This window comes from Cupressus sempervirens, chromosome 9 (genome assembly GCF_028749045.1).
Source record: "Cupressus sempervirens isolate cs-2001-9-10 chromosome 9, ASM2874904v1, whole genome shotgun sequence".
Classification (NCBI taxonomy): Eukaryota; Viridiplantae; Streptophyta; class Pinopsida; order Cupressales; family Cupressaceae; genus Cupressus; species Cupressus sempervirens.
The window spans coordinates 483,699,800-483,718,576 of NC_143126.1; the positions used below are offsets into that span (position 1 = coordinate 483,699,800).

The 18,777-nt window shown below is 34.4% G+C and overlaps 1 non-coding gene across 1 annotated transcript; it reads right to left on the bottom strand.

Moving 5' to 3' along the window:
* Positions 1–17,421: 17,421 nt before the first annotated feature.
* Positions 17,422–17,542, bottom strand: LOC149539440 (U6atac minor spliceosomal RNA). Its single transcript, XR_016356593.1, has one exon. It is a non-coding gene; the product is annotated as a U6atac minor spliceosomal RNA (small nuclear RNA).
* Positions 17,543–18,777: the final 1,235 nt, after the last annotated feature.

The following is an 18,777-nucleotide window of genomic DNA, read 5'->3' on the forward strand; positions in this document are numbered from 1 at the left end:
TAACATTCAAGGAGAAAAGATGTTGATGTTTAGCCACGGTGGAAAAATTATAATGGTACCAAAGGACACGGCTGGGAGTATGGAGGAGCTATGAAGACTTACTACATTCTCTGCATTTATTATTATGTCAAAGCGATTGTCTAGACTTTATTATTCCCGCCTTGAGCCGTTATCTTTTCTTCCCGCCTTGAGCTATTATCTTTCCTTCTTTTTCTCCTATGGATTTATAGCTAGTTTGTTTGTTTTTCTATTTTGGAATAAGCGTCGATCTTCTATTTATAGGGATCGAACCAATTGTGTTAGGGGTTAGAAGAAAAAGAATGTTTATGAAAGAAAACTGTTAACTCTTGCAGTGAATTGTTTTTACAGTTCTATGTATTGTTCCCATGTAATGAATTTATGAAACATAATGAAATCATTTTTGGCTTATATCCTATGTTAGTAGATTAGCAGAAGCCAACCAAGGGGGCCCACTTGGAAGTTGGATTAGATTAGAGTAGTATAGATTTATTATCAAGCATTTATAGTATTGCAAATAGAAGTTATAAGTTCCTTCCTATAGCATCATACTTTGTGAATGTTCTTGCAGCATTTGTAAGAATAGTTATGGCAGATGAACTAAGTTGGAATAAATGTTAGCATTTCATTGCATTTCCAGTATTCGTTTCAGTAAAGAGTTAAGTTTATTAGTTTCCTACAACACTAGTGTAGGTTCTTTTCCTTGCATTTTACTTTCTTGCAGCATAAGCATAATGACTCATTAAGATACCTAGTGCACATATTGTGCCGACCATTTCAAGTATGCGTCCTTGGGTTGACAAGATTAAATGCACCTCATAGTGGGAAAATAATCCTTAGATTGAATACACTATTCCTAAGCATGACCTTGAGCATGATTATTATACACCTATTGTGAGGCAAACCACTAATAATAATTCCCCCAATGCTCACAATAATCATAATCTCAATAATAATCACAACAATCATAATTTTAATAATAATAATAATCAAAACACAAATCACAATAATACTCATCCTAGTCAATATAATAAATAACCCCACTATACTTATTGTTTGAAAGATGGTCATGTAACTAATAATTGTTTTAAAAAACAAAAAGATAACAAACCTATCAAAACTATCATCCATATTGTCATGCTTTTACTGTTAATTACAATATTTTTAAACAATTAGAATAGATCATTGATATTGATGCATCTCAACATTTTACATTTCATAAAGAAGTATTTGATTCTTTGCAACCCAATCCTTCTAATATTCCAATTCAATTAGCTGATAATCATAGTTGCAAAGTTGAAGGATTTGGTGATGTTAGTGTTCCAAATGGAAAATTACGTGATATCCTTTATGTTCCTGAATTGAAATACAATCTTCTTTCTATTGTTAAATTTTTCAACATTAAAAAGTTGAATTTCATAAGGACATGTGCTCTATTATTCATCCTAACACTAATGAAGTTGTTGCTAATGCTAAGTTAGGCCATGATGACTTATTTAGATTTTATGGGTTCACCAATATAAGACACTCTTTGCACGAAAATATCACTTTTAATAAGGAGCATGAAAAGCTTGCTCATTTGAATACTGATCATATCTCATCTAATATGGTTGAAAATTTACCTCCTATTGCTCCATCTAAGATTGCATGTATTGGGTGCATGAGTGAAAACATGCAAAATACCAAAGGTTTTCGAGCTTATAATCCTATTACTAACAAAGTGAAAATAGCAAAAAAAATTGTATTGCTGAAAATGATGTGCATGATTCTTCCAGTGCTCAAAATGAAGAATTTAGTGGAGGCAAAAAATTGTGTTATTGGAGGACCAACTTCCTTCTCTAAGCTCTACTCCTCCAGTATCTCCTTTTATTCCTCCTATTTCATCTCATGATGGTAATGATGATAATGTTGATACTAATGATGCATTTATAGATCATGGTAATAATGCTAATGTTGATAATAGTAATGATTCTTATGTTGATACAAATAGTACATTCATACATCATGACTCTTCCTCTAGTGATAAATCTATTGAGAGAAAAACTAAATGGTTTCAAAAAAATTACTTAGTAAAAGATATCAATTTCTACAATGGGTGGACTTCAACCTAGGAGGATTAATTACTGCAAATATGGTTTGATATTTTATCTTACGAATTATAATGATTCTCATTCATTATCTTTGGCATTTCTCTTTAGTATGTTGTAAAATCTAGAAATTATGTTCTATTAACTATTGACTTGATGATCTTAATTCTATTTGCATAATTTCCTATTATGATATTTTAGGTATATATTTTTGTGTATATATATGGGGGCCCACATATATATCCTAATAAATATACAAACCGTTGCATCTATTGTGACTCGTCAAATATGAGTATATTCTTATATGTTTCACAAATACAAATTTTCTCTTGTCTCTTCCTATTTATTGCTTATTCATTGAGATTATGATTTATTATACACAATTGCCTTCAACATTACAATTGTATAGTTTATTCTTTTCTAGAATCATTTTATTCCATGTTGGCACTTCATGGTTTATACCATTTAATCACATGGAGTTTCCCTCCATTTGGTTCTCTTTGTTCCATTTTGAAAGGTTGAGATTTATATGGAGTTTCCCTCCATTTAGTTCTATTGGTTCTACTTTGAAGGTTGATATATATGGAGTTTCCCACCATGTTGTTCTATTTTTGTCCCTCATGAAGAGGATGCTATTCTTGGAATTTCCCTCCAATTTTAGTTAATTTGACTCATCTTGAAGGAACTTTACTCTTATTTGAATTTAATCTATTGTTAATACTCATAATCATTTCCTTTGGTATCTGTTGGGCATTCATTTTGCACAAGGTCAACGGTAGGAATCCATTGCGTAATTCCTCTCTTGAAAAGAAAATCCTTTTAAGGATCCACTCCAAGGTTTAGTATTTGTCTTGTGACGTACCAAAATTTGCTTAGCAGAAGATAAATGTGAGTGTTCATGAGGAGGCCTTTGCTGGTTCTAAAACTCTTTTATCTTAGAATCGAAGTAAATCTGTTTGCTGTCTCAAAATATCACACAAAAAGAGAAAATATTTTTTTATTTTCTATTTTTCAATGAATGCAACTCTAACAATGCAGCTACTATGAGGTCCTATTCTAATAGGGGGTTAGTAAAGAAAATAACGAAACTAAAAGGAAATAACATGAAATTGAAATAACTTGAAATTGAAATTTCTAAATGGACATAAGCTACAGAACACAACACATTACAAGTTAAACCTTTGAAGAAATTACTAGAAAACTAATGAAAATAGGAGCAATGCTTCCTAGAATCCACTGATGCAATCGTCGATGATAATCTTTAACAAATCGAATGATGTTTCACTCTTCATCAAATCGCAAGGCCACAGAAAGTGTGCTCATGTGAGACAAAAAGCTATGTAGACACAATCGGGTGATCTCTTCTCAAGCTCGTTATGTCAGCAGAATTCATATATCTGTAGAAAACACTAGAACTAAAAGATTGCACAACCAGAAACAACACAATAAATCTTTGGCTTAATCAAAATTTTATGAATAAAATCCACAAAATAATGACACATTCAAGCAAGAATAACTACACTCCAAATGCTAGCACCAAAAGCATAATTTTATTGCATAATAATGGTGACTTTTTTTACATTTTACAATGGGGTATTTATAAGAAATCATCTCCTCAATTTGTGTTAAGGGTGAGAGATATCTTGATGTAATAAAATGCTTTTAAAACATTAAAACAAATTAAATATATAAAAACTAACAATCTAACTGGTGCTTAGAGGGACTCCATCCATCTTTAATTCATTAATTAGATGCATGAGCCCTTTACATGTCAAAAAAAATGAAGGCATCAGAGAGAAAGTAGGAGGAATCCATCAAATAAAAATAGAACTGCATGGAGGTGCCAAAAATAGAAGCTAGCCCTTCACTCAGTGTGTGTCGGAGTTAACTTGCCATCAAAATGCATTCCCAATGCATGGAAAGTGCTATTTTTGGAACTGGCAATCAATTGTCAGTGCACCTCTGAATTGTGGAGCTACGAACCTATAGACCTGCGGACCTCAACTGGGTCAAAATCTCAAAATTTTACTAAGTGTCAAAATTGAAATTCTGGCATCTGGGTTTCGTTCATCTTTACCCCAAAGCTATGTTTGGATATTTGCCCTTGACTTTCTCTATTATCTCAATAATCTTAGCTGCATCTGGAAGATCTAAAGCCTCATACTTGTCCTTGACCTTCCATTTTTAGCTGTCCACCTCAATTTGAGTCTTTGCAAAATCTCTGAGTTTGGTGGCCAACTCTAACAGTGCTTCCTTTTTCCTGACGGCTTGTTTGATTTCTTCATCACTAGATGTTTCCTGTAAAGTCTTCTTGAAATTCTCCAAGACTGCCTCAAATGGCAACAGATTCTCTCATTCTTCATCCTCAAAGATGTCCAAGCATGCATCACTGTACAACTTTTCTGCTTCCAAAATTCACTCTCGGGCTTGATCCTTGAGCTTATGTATCTCATCATGCAATGTTTCCATCACCTTATTCCCATCGGCAATCTTCTCTATTCAATCATCTATCATGTCTAACTCTTCTCTGGTATATACATCAATCAGAATGTGGTACCTTTTCCCTTTTATGGCTTGTAGAGTTTGCAAATATTTGCTTCATGCATGTACCTCATCCATGATACTGAAGTCCTACCTCAAAATTGCCAATATCTTATCAACATTCTCTTTCGTAGCATGCAAAAACTTCAAACTTCTTGTGATTATAGTGACACCCTTATTCTCAAGGCTATCCCCTCTATTCCTGAGAAGCTTTCAAAAATGGATTGAGCCATACACCTTCCCCTTCTCTAAGAATAGTATTCAAAGTCTTCTCAGGGCATTCAGGATCAAGAGGACCAATAACTTCGGCTAGATATCCCTTTAGGATCTCAACTTGCCTATGAACTGTTCTGATTTCAATCTCATCTTGTTCCATGTGTCTAAGAACCTCTTTGACTCCCATAGTCATCATCTGTCAGGATGTATCTCGTGTAGGCTTTCCCAACATAATATCTTTCACTTCATAGTCCTCAAGACTAACAGCTTCTATATCGGTACCTTCGGGAGGGTGAGCCACTTGTGCAAATAAGTCCTGGTTTTGTAATGGAGACTCAGGCTTGTTCAAAATCTCTACAATATCATAAATTTCATCCTCTAAAGCATGAAATTGATGCTTGACACTTCTCATTATTTCTTTCTAAAACCATCTTGGGATATGTCTCTCCACAACCTTAGCTCTACATGATGAAGGGATGTGCTCAACTACCTCCTTCCCTTTATCACTCTTTCTCAAAGTCTCCTACTATGAGGACTCTTCTTCTATAGTCTCAGTCTCTGTAGATCCTATAGTTTGATCCTCAAATTCCTGAGAAGGTTGTTGTACACATTCTACTATTTGTGCCTCTTTTGATGGGTCATCAGTAACCCTTGGTTTTGGTTGCTCTTGTAATGATGGTTCCTTTTGAACATGTTCCTCCTCTGAACTTGGAGGTGGAGGAGTGACTGAACCCTTATCTACCATCGTGACCTGTGGTGGAGATGGAGTGAGATGAGCACCTTGTGTTTCTGGTGGCATATGCGTCCAATATTGCTGTTGAAGTTCACTTGTAGGGGTGTCTCTAATCTTATCTCCAACTTACTTCGTACCCTCAAACATGAAATCAAAATCTAGGATGGAGAGAATATCTTCACCTTTCTCCCTTTGCTCATTCACCCATCACTGCACTTCATCTTTCAAAGAAGAGAGTTTTATAGGTTCTGCTTAGGTGGGTGGTGGGGTATTCATGGCACTCTTCCTTTTCTCCAATTTTGTGGCTTTTGCCAGTCGAGTTCTCCTTTGTAAGGGTACTTGTTCCTTCTCCTCATCTGATTTCATTTCCTCTTTATCTAATTCTTCCTCTAGAATGGTCTCAAGAATAAATGGATTAGGTACTAATCGTTTACAAACTCTTTGCCTCTTGTTCATTCTAACCTTGATCCTCTTTTGTTTCTGCAGAACCACAGGAGAAGTGGGCTCTTTGTGCACTGGAGGAAAGGAGGTCTCTGTAATTTCTCTGTCTTCTCATTGACTTGACAAAATAGGAGGTAATGGAAATTCAACCTAGATATGAGAAGCTCCACCATCCTGGGGTTCTTGCAGAGTCAATTCTTGTTGCTGGGAGGGGACCTGTTCTTCAACATGCTTCGTGTGAATCCTTTGAGGAGAGGCTCTCTTCCTTTTTTCCTTCCTCTCCGAAGGGTGGTAGTATCCCACTGGATGATCAAGCTAGTAGACTATTTCAAGCTTGATAGGAGACTGGAGCGTAAAGATAGGAACTGCGACTTTCCTTCCCTTACCCCTTTCTAGGCAAGTATGTGCATGGAAGATCACTGTATCTAGAATTGGATCAAGAGGAAAGGGTTTCTTAATCCAACTCTTTGTCATTCGAATGACATGTCTCACTCGATGATTAATATCATCTCCTTCCTCTCTATTAACTTCTGCATTCAGAATGAGTCTCTCACCAACTTTATATGTATTAAATAGAGGATCCAGTAGTTCCTTCGAGTCCAGTAGCCTTATCTCATCAGGGATGGTCAAATAGAGAGCCTTTTTGGCTAGATACAAAGTCATCCTACAATAGTCTTTGATGCAGACATCATAGTCGTTTGTGGCATTCATCCAATGATTTTCAATGGCATCCTCATGATAGAACTCCTTTCCTGCTAGTTTTTCCACTTTACCAACATTGTCAAAGAATGGTTGAGGAGAGTTATATTCTTCAAGAGAGTAGTTCTCCCATTCCCACTCGAAAGTCAGGATATCCCGCTTTCTCTTCACCTGATATGCTCCTATTACAAAAGTCCAATCCCAACAAGGTCTCCATTGTCTTGTGATCCTCTCATAAGCTAACTCAATTTGCCAAGATATTTCATTTAGGACCAACTTGTCACTTGGGTACCTTGGGAGTTTCTTCAGATTGATAGATGCACCACCTACCCGAATGTATGTAAATGTCTGGAACTAGATGAAATATGCTCCAAGAGTTTTGATCTATGCCTTAGCTTCCTCAAACAATGTCTTCCCATAGTCCCCTTCTATGAATCGAATGATGGAAAAGATGAAGGTGTCATTTACAATCTTGTACTCTTTTCTTTGTGGCAAGAGCTTCTTCTTTACCAACTGAGGATAAACTATATATGGTCGTACATTGAGGTTCTTCATACTGCCCTTCTTGTACAACCTAGGATAATTGGTTGCCCTTGCCGCAAGTTGATACACCATGTAAGAAGTCATATAGAACTTCTTCTTATCTTTTACCACCCACAACTGATCACACAACTTCTCGCTAAGTGTGGTAGCCCAATCCAGTGGTATCTTTGTATGTCTGATGGTCTCGATGAAGTTGACCATGAATGGAGCAAGATGACCCGCTACAGGCAAACCCATGACTCTACTCAGGAGAATGATTGAATATCTGATGCCATCCTTCATGTATCCTTGAGTCATATCCACTTTGTTGATTGTCTTTCCCTAAGGTGGATTCTCAATGAAGTATAAGGAATGTATGATGTCGATGGCCTCCTGGTGGTGATCTTTATACCATCTCTCAGCTGCTTCATACGAGAGTTGGATGAACTAATTGGTTCTAGGCAGATGAAAAACTCTCTTGATATTGTTAGGTTGCAGATCCAAAACCACTTCATCGGTGAGGCTCTTAACTACCCTCTCATCAGGAACAAAATGTCAAGATAGGGTCATGATCAACTTAGCTATCTATACTGACATAGGATGTGATGCTACATTCACTAATACAAATCGGATTAATGCGGACCTCAAGGATGACGTTTTTGTTGGATTGTTGCAAACTCTCAAAAATTCCTTCAAGTCTGTGTGTCCAAGGTCTGTGTCTTTGATCTCAGCATAGTCATCATGTAATCTTGATTTTGTGGTCACGCCTTGAAATTTGTAAACAACTAGTTTTGCTACTGATCTGGATGTGGACGCCATTTGATTGTGTTACCTGCGCATCACAAGAAAGAAAATATGATCAGTAATTGGACAGCGAGAAAAATAGAGTGAGAGAAAAAAAAATGTCCCCTTTGGGGACCTATTCCTTTTATTATTATTATTATTATTATTTTATTTTATTTTATTTTTTTATTTATTTTTTTATTTTTTTTTCAAAAATTTAAAACATAAAGAAGGGCGGCTCCGCGCGCGCCTAAGGGTGGCGCTGCGATGCACACCCGAGGGTGGCGTGGTGTGCACGCTTGAGGGAAGCAGTATAGCACACGCTAGAGGGAGGCACTGCAGTGCACACCCAAGGCTGGTGCTACAATGCTCGCCTAAGGGTGGCATAGGGCGCGCGCCTGAGGGAGGTGCTATAGTGCATGTTCAATGGTGGCATGGCACGCGTACTCAAGGGTAGCACTCTCTACGCACACTCGAGGGAGGCACTTCAATACACACCCGAGGGTAGCACTACAATGCCCGCCCAAGAGCAGCCATGCATGCAAGTCCAAGGGCAGCACGCTCTACGTGCACTCGAGGGTGATGCGACATACGAGTTTGTGGGCGGTGCACTACATGCGCACCTTCGACTAGTGCAAGGGGGGGCGAGGGGAAACTCACCCTAGCTCCTCTAACGTGAAACTTGAGAGAAGAATGAGGATGGGGGGTGGGAAAAAAGGGCTTTATAGCCCTTGCCTCATTGTGCATGACATGCCTCGATGTGCGTGTAGGGGTGTGTGTGATGATGATTTATTATTATTATTATTTTTTGTTATTATTATTTTATTTATTTCTTTATTTATGCCTTGTGATTTTTTCAAGCCTTTTGATTTTTTTGTGATTTTCTTGGAATTTTGATGCAACTATAACCAAAAAAATTTCTTCCGACTCTCGAATTGTGAGTTTGGGAGTCAAAAAAAGTAGGGGGTTCCCATTCCTGGTGAGGAATGGGGCGTGTGTTGTGAATACCACAACAGTATCTTTTAAATCATAATGTATAATGTTTCGCATACTTTATTACTTAAATTGGGTTATGCATGTTATGGATTGATCACCCATTAATTTGCAGTGAGATGACTTAATAGTGGACTATCAATATCCATGTGATTGATGCATTTTTGATGTTGGATTCATTAGCTAGCCTTTTCTATGGTCCTTTCTTGAGAGTTTTGATAACATATTTTTCTTTGCAGAATATGATATATCTTGATTTTTTTGTGGTACCAAGTTACACTTATATTTATCACTCTATTTCAATTTACTCTATGAGAGTTTACTTATACTTAAAAAGTTTCTAACTTGAGTATAAGATGAAATTATCCTTGTGGATAGTTGCCTTGTTTCTTGTTTCTATGTTTCATGTAATCCATCAAGGCACATACAAGACATCATTATTTGTTGTACAAATCCTATGCCACATGAATCCACTTGAAGATGTAACACTCTTGAAGGACTATCTACTTCTCTTGGCTCTCCAACGATGTACCCATGCTAATAAGAGACCTCTTGCACAATGAAGATATTTCAAAAAAAAATCAATTTGTAATATCATAAATTAGGTTTGACACCCTTTAATAAAATCTCCCCAAGTAAAGATTAAAGGGGGATGTTAGAATTAGTAATCTTTCCTTGGTTGTATTTATTTATCATATGGGATAAACCATGGTATCCTTATATTGTTTGTCCTCTAATCCACATGTGGAGGACATGTCATTTTCTTGTCCTATTATAAGGACAACTCATTTTTTGTAATTCTTTTATTAAGGATAATAGTTATAATTCTTCCTTAAGAGGATCTTGACACTTTGCACACACTTATTATGAATGGTGGCATTCATAGAAATGGGAGTTACACATGTAACTCCTTTCTCATCTCTATAAAAGAGATGTCTCTCTCACATTCTAACATACTTCTTCTACACATCATCTTGATGTTATTGTAATGAGCTATTTTCTCCACCTTCTTTCTCTCTCCTTTCTTAGGGCTTTTGCTTTCCATTCATAATATTACACAAGGGGTTTTCTTTGCTTTCCCCTTTCAGTCTCCATTTTTGTTGCTCCAATGGGAAGCTCATTTGGTTTATGGTAAAATTCTTCACATCAAGCTCTCTTGGATTATTTTGTTAGTTTTCATTTTTCTCGATTTCTTACAAATGTAACCTAGCATTTGATCAATCTCTATGCCCCTAATTTTTGGTTAGAAAGGAAGATTGGTTGGGGGGTATTTCTAATCTTGTCCAAATTGTTCATGTCCCTTACATGATGGTAGAGGACTTTAACACTCTCTCTTTTCATTCTAAAAAAAAGGAGGAATTGTGGGCCACATAGAAAGCATGCCTTATTTTTTTGAATTCAGTAATAGAAATGGGCTTCATGATATTGAAAATTTTGACTATAATATCTTTATGTGAAGTAAAAATAGAAAAGGAAATAACCGTGCCTAGATGATACTTAACCAATTATGAGCTATATCCAACTAGGACATCAGTTTCATGCTCACTGTTAACACAAAAGTTGCATCCTTGCATGATGTGTTATCATTAGGAAATCTTGTGTAAAATGTAAACATTCTCCACTTGTGTGGGACTTATTCTTATAAGGTAGAGTCTCGAGAGGAAGATGTTTCCTTTTTAATTTGAGTGCAATTTTGAACCATCACAACACTTGGAACTACTTCGATCATATTCTAATAACTTGCAAAGAAAAGAGGAATAAGGAATATAGAAATGTAAAAGGGGAGGTGGTATACTTTATTGAAATTTTTATCTCTTTTTTCCTATGCTTTTGCAAAACTTCAATAAATTTTTCCACAATACATAATTTCTCGTGTCCATTAGATCTTATAACAATATGAAATTTGGAGCTCAATAAAATCAGAGAGGAACTAGAAATTCACAAACAAGGTATATTCAACATGATAACATAATCATATAGATTAAGGACAAATCAAACACATCCAAATAAGAGGACAAGTCTAGCATAAACATCAAGGCTAAAAATTAGGAGGACAATAATTTTGTTAAAGTAAGGGAAAGCAAGTTATTGCTACAAAAAAATACACAACTTATTAAAAAAAAAAAAAAAAAAAAAGAAGATCCTCAAAATATTTTAAAAAGGTATTTATAGGTCAAGCATAACTTAAATTTTGATTTGATTTCAAATCCTAGCTAAAGTGGAGTTGAGTTACAAAGGATAGAAATAAATAAATAGAAAACCAAAATCTTATCTTTGTAGCCACTTGATTCATGAAAGTGACAAAGTGGGACAAATAAATGTATTCATTAGATGGAAGGGACAAAATTATCCCTAAATAAATAAATAGGCATGGGGATGCACTGTGTCATGTTTAAAAGGCTAAAGGAAGTCACTTAACATTGAATGGTCAGTTTTAGTAATGTGCCCAAACCACAAATAGTCAAATCATGCCATTAAAAACCTATTAAAATGGAACAAAACAAAGTGTTAACCAATCTCATACTCCCATATGAAAAATTGACATACAAGGAAATTATATTTGATCCGTTAGTTAAATTATGAGCAATTGATAAATATTTGATCTAAATCAGTAGCCTAATTGCAACATAAAATATCCTAGTACAAGATTAAAACACAACCATTGATAAAAAAAGAAGATTCTTAATCAGATGGAACTGGTTTGTCTTTCCAATAAACAATAGAAAAATTGTTAAATGAAAAAAATAAAAAAATAAAAAGATGTCATCTCACCTCTTATGAAACCATGAAATGGGGATAACATTATGTATTAACCCACCATGTAGCATTGACCTATTGACCATCACCATATCACAAGGAACCCTAAATATAATAGTGAAATGAAAAAATAAACCATAAATATTGATGATGATAAATATGCATTGGCCTTAAAACTTAAGAAAACATGGAATAAAACTTTCCCACATCACCAAATTAACTATACCCATAGGGAAAATCCTAACAGGTTTCATTATTTCACAAGAGGCAAAATAGAACCCTAAAAAATCATTAAATATGGATTAAACAAAGATTTTCCCACCTTGAACAAAACATGATGCATCAACCCACTATAATAAAAATAAACAAATTTTTTGGCAACTTAGCAAGATGTTTTCCTACTAAGCATATGACTAGTGCCTTAAGAAATCCATTGGAGGCACTAGTCATGGAATGACACATTATCCCACCTATAACATTATGAAAAAATTGTAACCATACAACTTCAAAAATTGTTTTTATCTCCAAATGGGATATAGTTATTCTTAAGTACTTTTTAGAAAGCTAAAACATCTACTTTATCTTATACAAAAGATTAATCTTCCTTTAGAAGAAAATATTAAGATGAATCCCATTGCTTTTAATGGGAAAGATTTCAATTCTAGGCCTAGATAGCTAAAATCATTGTCCTCCTTGAATCTAGTTACAACAAAAGGACCACTCTACATGACATCAAATTTGGAGTGCTTTCCTAGTTTATACATGTCTACATCCCACTTGAGAACAATACCACTTTATTTAAAGACTCTATCAATAGCCTTCTTGTCAAAATTCTATTGACATATTTTTTATGAGACTCAATTATATGCATAACTTGAAATCTAGTTTCTTTTATCTCCATTATCTCAACTAGTTTGACCATCATAAAATCATCCTATATTATCTATAGCTTATGTTCTAGCTCAAGAGAGGGAAACTCAAGTAATAGTGGACCTCTTTCTTCTCTTCTAAACACTACCATGAATGGTGAGTTTCAAAATTATTTTTTAGGTGTGATCCCATCATCCCATAAGGTTCTTAATTTAACATGTTAGGACCTTTGACAAGTCTTCAATTTTCTTTTTACAAGGTTCTATTTGGACAAATCATCTAGACTATTTCCCTGGGGATAATAATTTGAGGACTTCTTCAATTATATACCGCACATAATTTCCCAAGAGCTTATTTGAGCCCTACTAAATGATTTATCATTATCTACTATAATGGTAGAGGGAATACCAAACCTAGTCACAATTCAATCAAGGAGTTCTAATTCTAAAACTTATTTGGCATCCTTCAAAGATCCTTCCCCTTTCGATATAGTGAAGTAATCCTTTAATACAAAAATCCATTTGTGATCACTGATATAAGATGGGTTTATTGGAAAAAAGATACCCAAGCCCCATCATGAAAAATGATTGTCTAACTAATTGGAATGGAGAGGAAGGGAAGCCAACCTCTATTTTCTTGAGAATAAGGAGAAATGTAGATTCTCTCTTACTAATTAATGTGAATCCTTAAATAGATTTGGAAAATAATATCCAACCCCCAATATCTTCATAGATGTAGCCCTTGTAGACAAATGCCCACCTAAGTGGCCATCATGAAATTTCTCTAGAAATTTGTTGACTTAATTTTTATTGATGCACCTTAGTATTACTTTGCTACAATCTTTTCTAATGATTATATCATCCACCAAAGTATAGGGAATATAGTGTAAAATATAGTGTAATTTGAAATTGCTCCTTTTATCTCTATCAATACCTTGGGTATAATTTCCCTCCTCTAAGAAAGTGACCATTCAAAGCATCCTCTTTTTCTATTTTCATTATCTTCTAGTAGCTCATCTTATAATACAAGGGCAACATCAAATGGTGTCTCAAATGATGAATCCATCTTCTCACACATGCACTTGCCTCTTACTAGTTTGGTGATCTTGATGTTAATGTCATATTTCATTACCTTAGTGATCCATATAGCTCTCTTCTTATTGACATCCTTATTTAAAAATGAATCTATGACACTTGCATGTGGAACTAATAGATGATTCTGATTGATGGAGAAAACAAAACTTTGTGTTTTTTAGAGCTCTTATAATAACAAGGACTTGTGTCTCCACATAGTTGTGCATACTTTCATAGTCATTTAGCCTCTCATTAAATAAAGTGTCAGGCTTCTCTAAATTTTATTTATTTGGTTATGTTTAAAAAAGTGATATACTTGATTATCCTCTAAGAGTGTAGATGATTAAATCCTTATCAAAATTAGGATTGAAAAGAGTGGGAGCTAATGAAATTTATTTATTGATATCTTTAAATTTCGCTTTCCCTCTAGTGAAAGAGCACCATGGCATGATAAAAGGCATGAGGTACACTAGTAGAACCTAGTTAAGAATAAGGGAATTTCATATATAATGGAGTCAAATGAGACCTAAAAGGTCATTAGTCAATGAAACTTGGGCCAATAGATCCCCAAAATGTAATATGATGTACAATAAAGATGAAAAATATGTAATGTTTCCATATGGGCAAGATGGGGCCTAAAAGGATAATTGTAAGGGTTGATGGATTTAGTAGTTAAAATAGGGTGTAAAGGTCACTAGATGACCTTATTTATACAAAAAGATAAACATTAGGCATAAATGATGTAAAGTTACAAAAGTTGACAACTTGTCAACTTTGCAACTCAAATACAAACAAAATCAAATTAAAAGCTTATAAGTAGTTTAGTGTTTGGAATTTTTTGATAGTTAAGGAATTAACTTTGTTGAAATAACCATTTTGAATAACCTTATAATGACATGGAATCCAAAGCCAAGAAGTGGGTTGGAGATGAAGTCGATGTACCAAGTTTGAGATTACCAAACTTTAATGTTTTCTACATATTCTTCATATTTGGATAACTATAACAATGTTGCAACATTTGTTTCCTATGATTGTATTATCAATTTGAGGAATTATTGGATCTACTATGCGTGAGTATTTATTCCATTCATATTTTAGTCTTTGTTTTTGTTCCCTCTCATTTAAAACGATCCAAAAATTTGAGTATTTGCATAACCAAACAACACTTGATCTAGGGTTACTAGAGACTGATATAATGTAGTTTATCTTCATTCCAATGCATAATAGGTCCTATCATTGACAAGGATGGTGTAAATAAAATTTATACTACCTATCTAAAGTTGTTTTAGGGAAAGAACATGTCATTGGCATGAGGATTGAATGTGTAAGAGGATTGGGATAATCACAAAGAGAGTTTTCTATCACAAAAAATAGGGTGATGCTACGAGGGTCATATCTCAAAAACCCAACATTGGATTTTTCTCATTTTTTAATATGTTTTTGGGGGGCAATTGCGCCAAAAATAAATGGTTGGATTAAGGAAATAAGGTCTGATTCAAGAGTTAATTTTTTGTGTGTACGGGCCTATCACAAAGACCAACAATTTCTTATTTTAAGAAGAGATAAAAGCGAGCATGCATCTGTCCATTGAATTAGTAGTTAAAGGATGGTATGAAGCATATGAGGGAAGTGTGATGAGAGTATTTTTATGTGTCAAGAAGCCTTTGAGAAGACAAATAATTCAAAGGAGAAACTCAATCAAGGAATTTGTAAACTAGAGAAAATTATCATAGTTTGATAACAAAGGTATGACAATTTTTTTGTTTTGTTTGAATGGTTGTACAAGGTTTGAAAATAGTAGTAAGGTTAGGAATGAGCCTTCTTACAAAATTGTTACCACCAATGAAACTTTGTAATCATTTCTTATGTGTAAGGAGTGGAAGAGAAATAATTTCCTTCACTCTTTTTGTGTTCATGGATATACCATCCTTAGATATGATGTGTCCCAATATGTTCCTTGTGTTAAGTTTTTAAGCCAAAAATCAATGAAGATAAAAAACAATAAGGAGTCTAAACAGAAATAAAGAACACCAGAAATATCCTGGAAAAACCCTTCTAGAATGAAGGGAAAAACCCAGCCACATAGCAAAAATATTATTTTATTGATCTTAAAAGTTCAAGTGTACAATGCCTATTGCTTGATGCGACATATATCACTCAAGGAGAGACTCTTCACATTCCAGTTGAAGGTCTCTCCAAATTCCCAAAATGTGACTCTTTATTATAATTACAACTACAACTCTACAATTTTCCAAGCCTCAACGCATGTTGAATGACACACCATTATATTTAATATTATGAATTAAATACAAGTGTCATTCTCAGTTGAAGGTAACAATGATGATAATAACATCCGTATTTTCGGAGATAAAGATCTCTATCATAGCTACCATCTTTCAACACTCCCTCTTAGAGAGAGAGAGAGAGAGAGAGAGATCTTTAGCTTAACAATCATACAAGACTACAACCAAAATGTCAATGATAAAATCTCATCCCATATATGCTATAAGATTCATGAAAACCTATAACAACTACTCGTATTCATGGAATCACTCAACATGAAAACATGTAACAATTACTCATATTCATAGAATCACTCAACATGAAAACATGTAACAGATACTCATATTCATGGAATCATTCAACATGAAAAGATTTATAAGACTCACAACTAAGCCTTTAATCATGAACTTTCTCAACATGACTTGTCATGGAATCTCTCAACATGACATCCAACTCCAATCATGGAATCTCTCAACGTGATGACATCATGGACTCTCTCAACATGATGTTCACTATCGCATAGTGAAAGAGTTATCATTGTTGATTCTTACAATCTTATTGTTAATTTCACATGAATGGAAATATACATAAAAAAACAAGACTTAGTTCCATTTAAGTCTCAAATTTTACAAATATCACAAGCATTAAAAGCATATATGAGAATGAAGGGAATTCCATAAACACTCCCACTTAATTATAGATCCTTCCTCTGAAGCTAAAATCCTTATCTTGTTGCATCCTCCCTCTGGAGATTGATATACTTTATCTGTATCATAAATTCAGTTCCATGATTGTAGGGGATTTTTCCATGCATTTGCATGCATTCTCTTATCACCCCATTGCTTCTTGATTTATCTTGGAAGCAAGAATTAGTTCCCAAATCAAACTATTCATGAAAAGATATACACAAATCAATGCTAAAAGCATACACTATTCCTCCTAGAGTTACAATATAAATCAACATTCAAGGATGTGAAAAACTTATTTCTTTATTGACTTTAGAGATTTTGATCTCCATATTTTTCCCTATTAAACAATATTGTCTATTACACCGTGTGTATTCCAACTCAAACTCAACTACAAATAATGTCAAAGACAAAAATATCCCTATGTTCAAATCTAATTCAATTTTGACATTTTCCTTATACATGAATAAAGATTCTGATGCAAAATGGTTCAACTATAACAATCACAACCATGCAACAGATTTCAACCAACACAATAGAAGTCTAATATCTACAAATTTATTTAAGACTGAACATAATCAAACACTTATTGAAATGTGAATACAATAGCATATCAGTAAATATACCTTCAAATCTCTTCTGGCCACAAAGGTTGTGAAACATACTTTATAGACCAACAAGCCATACTTATTGCAAGATAACTTACCACAAGATTTAAAATAAAATTTGGGTAAGATCCATCAATGATGGCTAGCCTTAACCATATGCAAAGGAAAGTCCAAAGATTGTACCCATCCTTATCAAGGGAGATGTCAATCGTCTCTCCTTTTCTATGAATACACTAAACTAAGTGCTCTAAACTCCACACAAGAATTTTGATCACAAAACAAGGGCAAAGAGAATGAACTCTATAAACAATTATTTCACAGATAAGTCTGAAAAAAAACTTGATATTTGACCAGAATATCACCATAAAATAGATTGAAAAAATTGAGACTCTATTATAAGTTTACAACAAACCTAGATAGTCTATGATACAGAAAATCTGATAAGCATTCAAAATGAATAGGGACACAAACCTTTCATCTGCCAAAAGCTTACACTAAATTATTTGCCCATTAAAAAAAAAAAAGATAAAAATAAAATACGTTGCTAGAATGCCAATTGATGGTAGATACCAAGAGTGCATGTGAGATCCAAAGACTTAACTTAAAGTGGTTCCAAAAAATTCAATCCAATGAAGATAAATGGTGTAGGCAATTTTTATTTATTAATGATTTACCTCCATAACAAAGTCGAAAAGGAATCAAGCCAACCCACCTATGAGAAACCAAAAAAATGAAGACTAAGGAGAGGTGAATTGCAATAAAATTGAAGAACTTGATCGAACTTGGGCTTATGCTCTTAAAAGCGACCCATCAACGACAGCAAGCTCATACACCATCTTCTTCATACTCCACGAATGAGAAAACTTCTGATGTAAATGCATCAAACTGAAGAAAAAAAACTTGTGTGCTACTCACAAATGCACTAGACTCGTGCAATTTGCCTCCTATTCACAATAATATGTATCGCTAAACTTGAGTGATTATCAAAAGATCAAAGCCAAACTTAAGAACGACTCTTATTCTACCACCAAAATGTTGTAGATGCTACTGCACAAACAAAGTTTATGAATACACGACACCTCTTAACAAGATCAAAAATGCATCAAGCATCATTATACTTATCGACAGTTGCAAAAAAAAACTATCGATGCATGCCAATAGTTGTGCACTTTAAATTAGATAGTGATGATAAGGAGTGAGCCGTTACACCTTGAAATAGATTCCAAGAACCGTTGGCAGATGATTGAAGATTATTACGGTAAGAAGACGAAAAATAACTCCAGAAAATATAGAGAAACTTACATTGATTGCTGAATACAACCAAATGAAAATGAAGAGTTACCAATAGCTGTCAGAGATCAATCTTGAATGCTCTATCTTGTATACTTCTTGGGTAGAGAAGCAGCATAATTTTCCTTAAGCTGATGGTATGCAATGCTAGAAACATCACAGGTAAGGGTGATATTG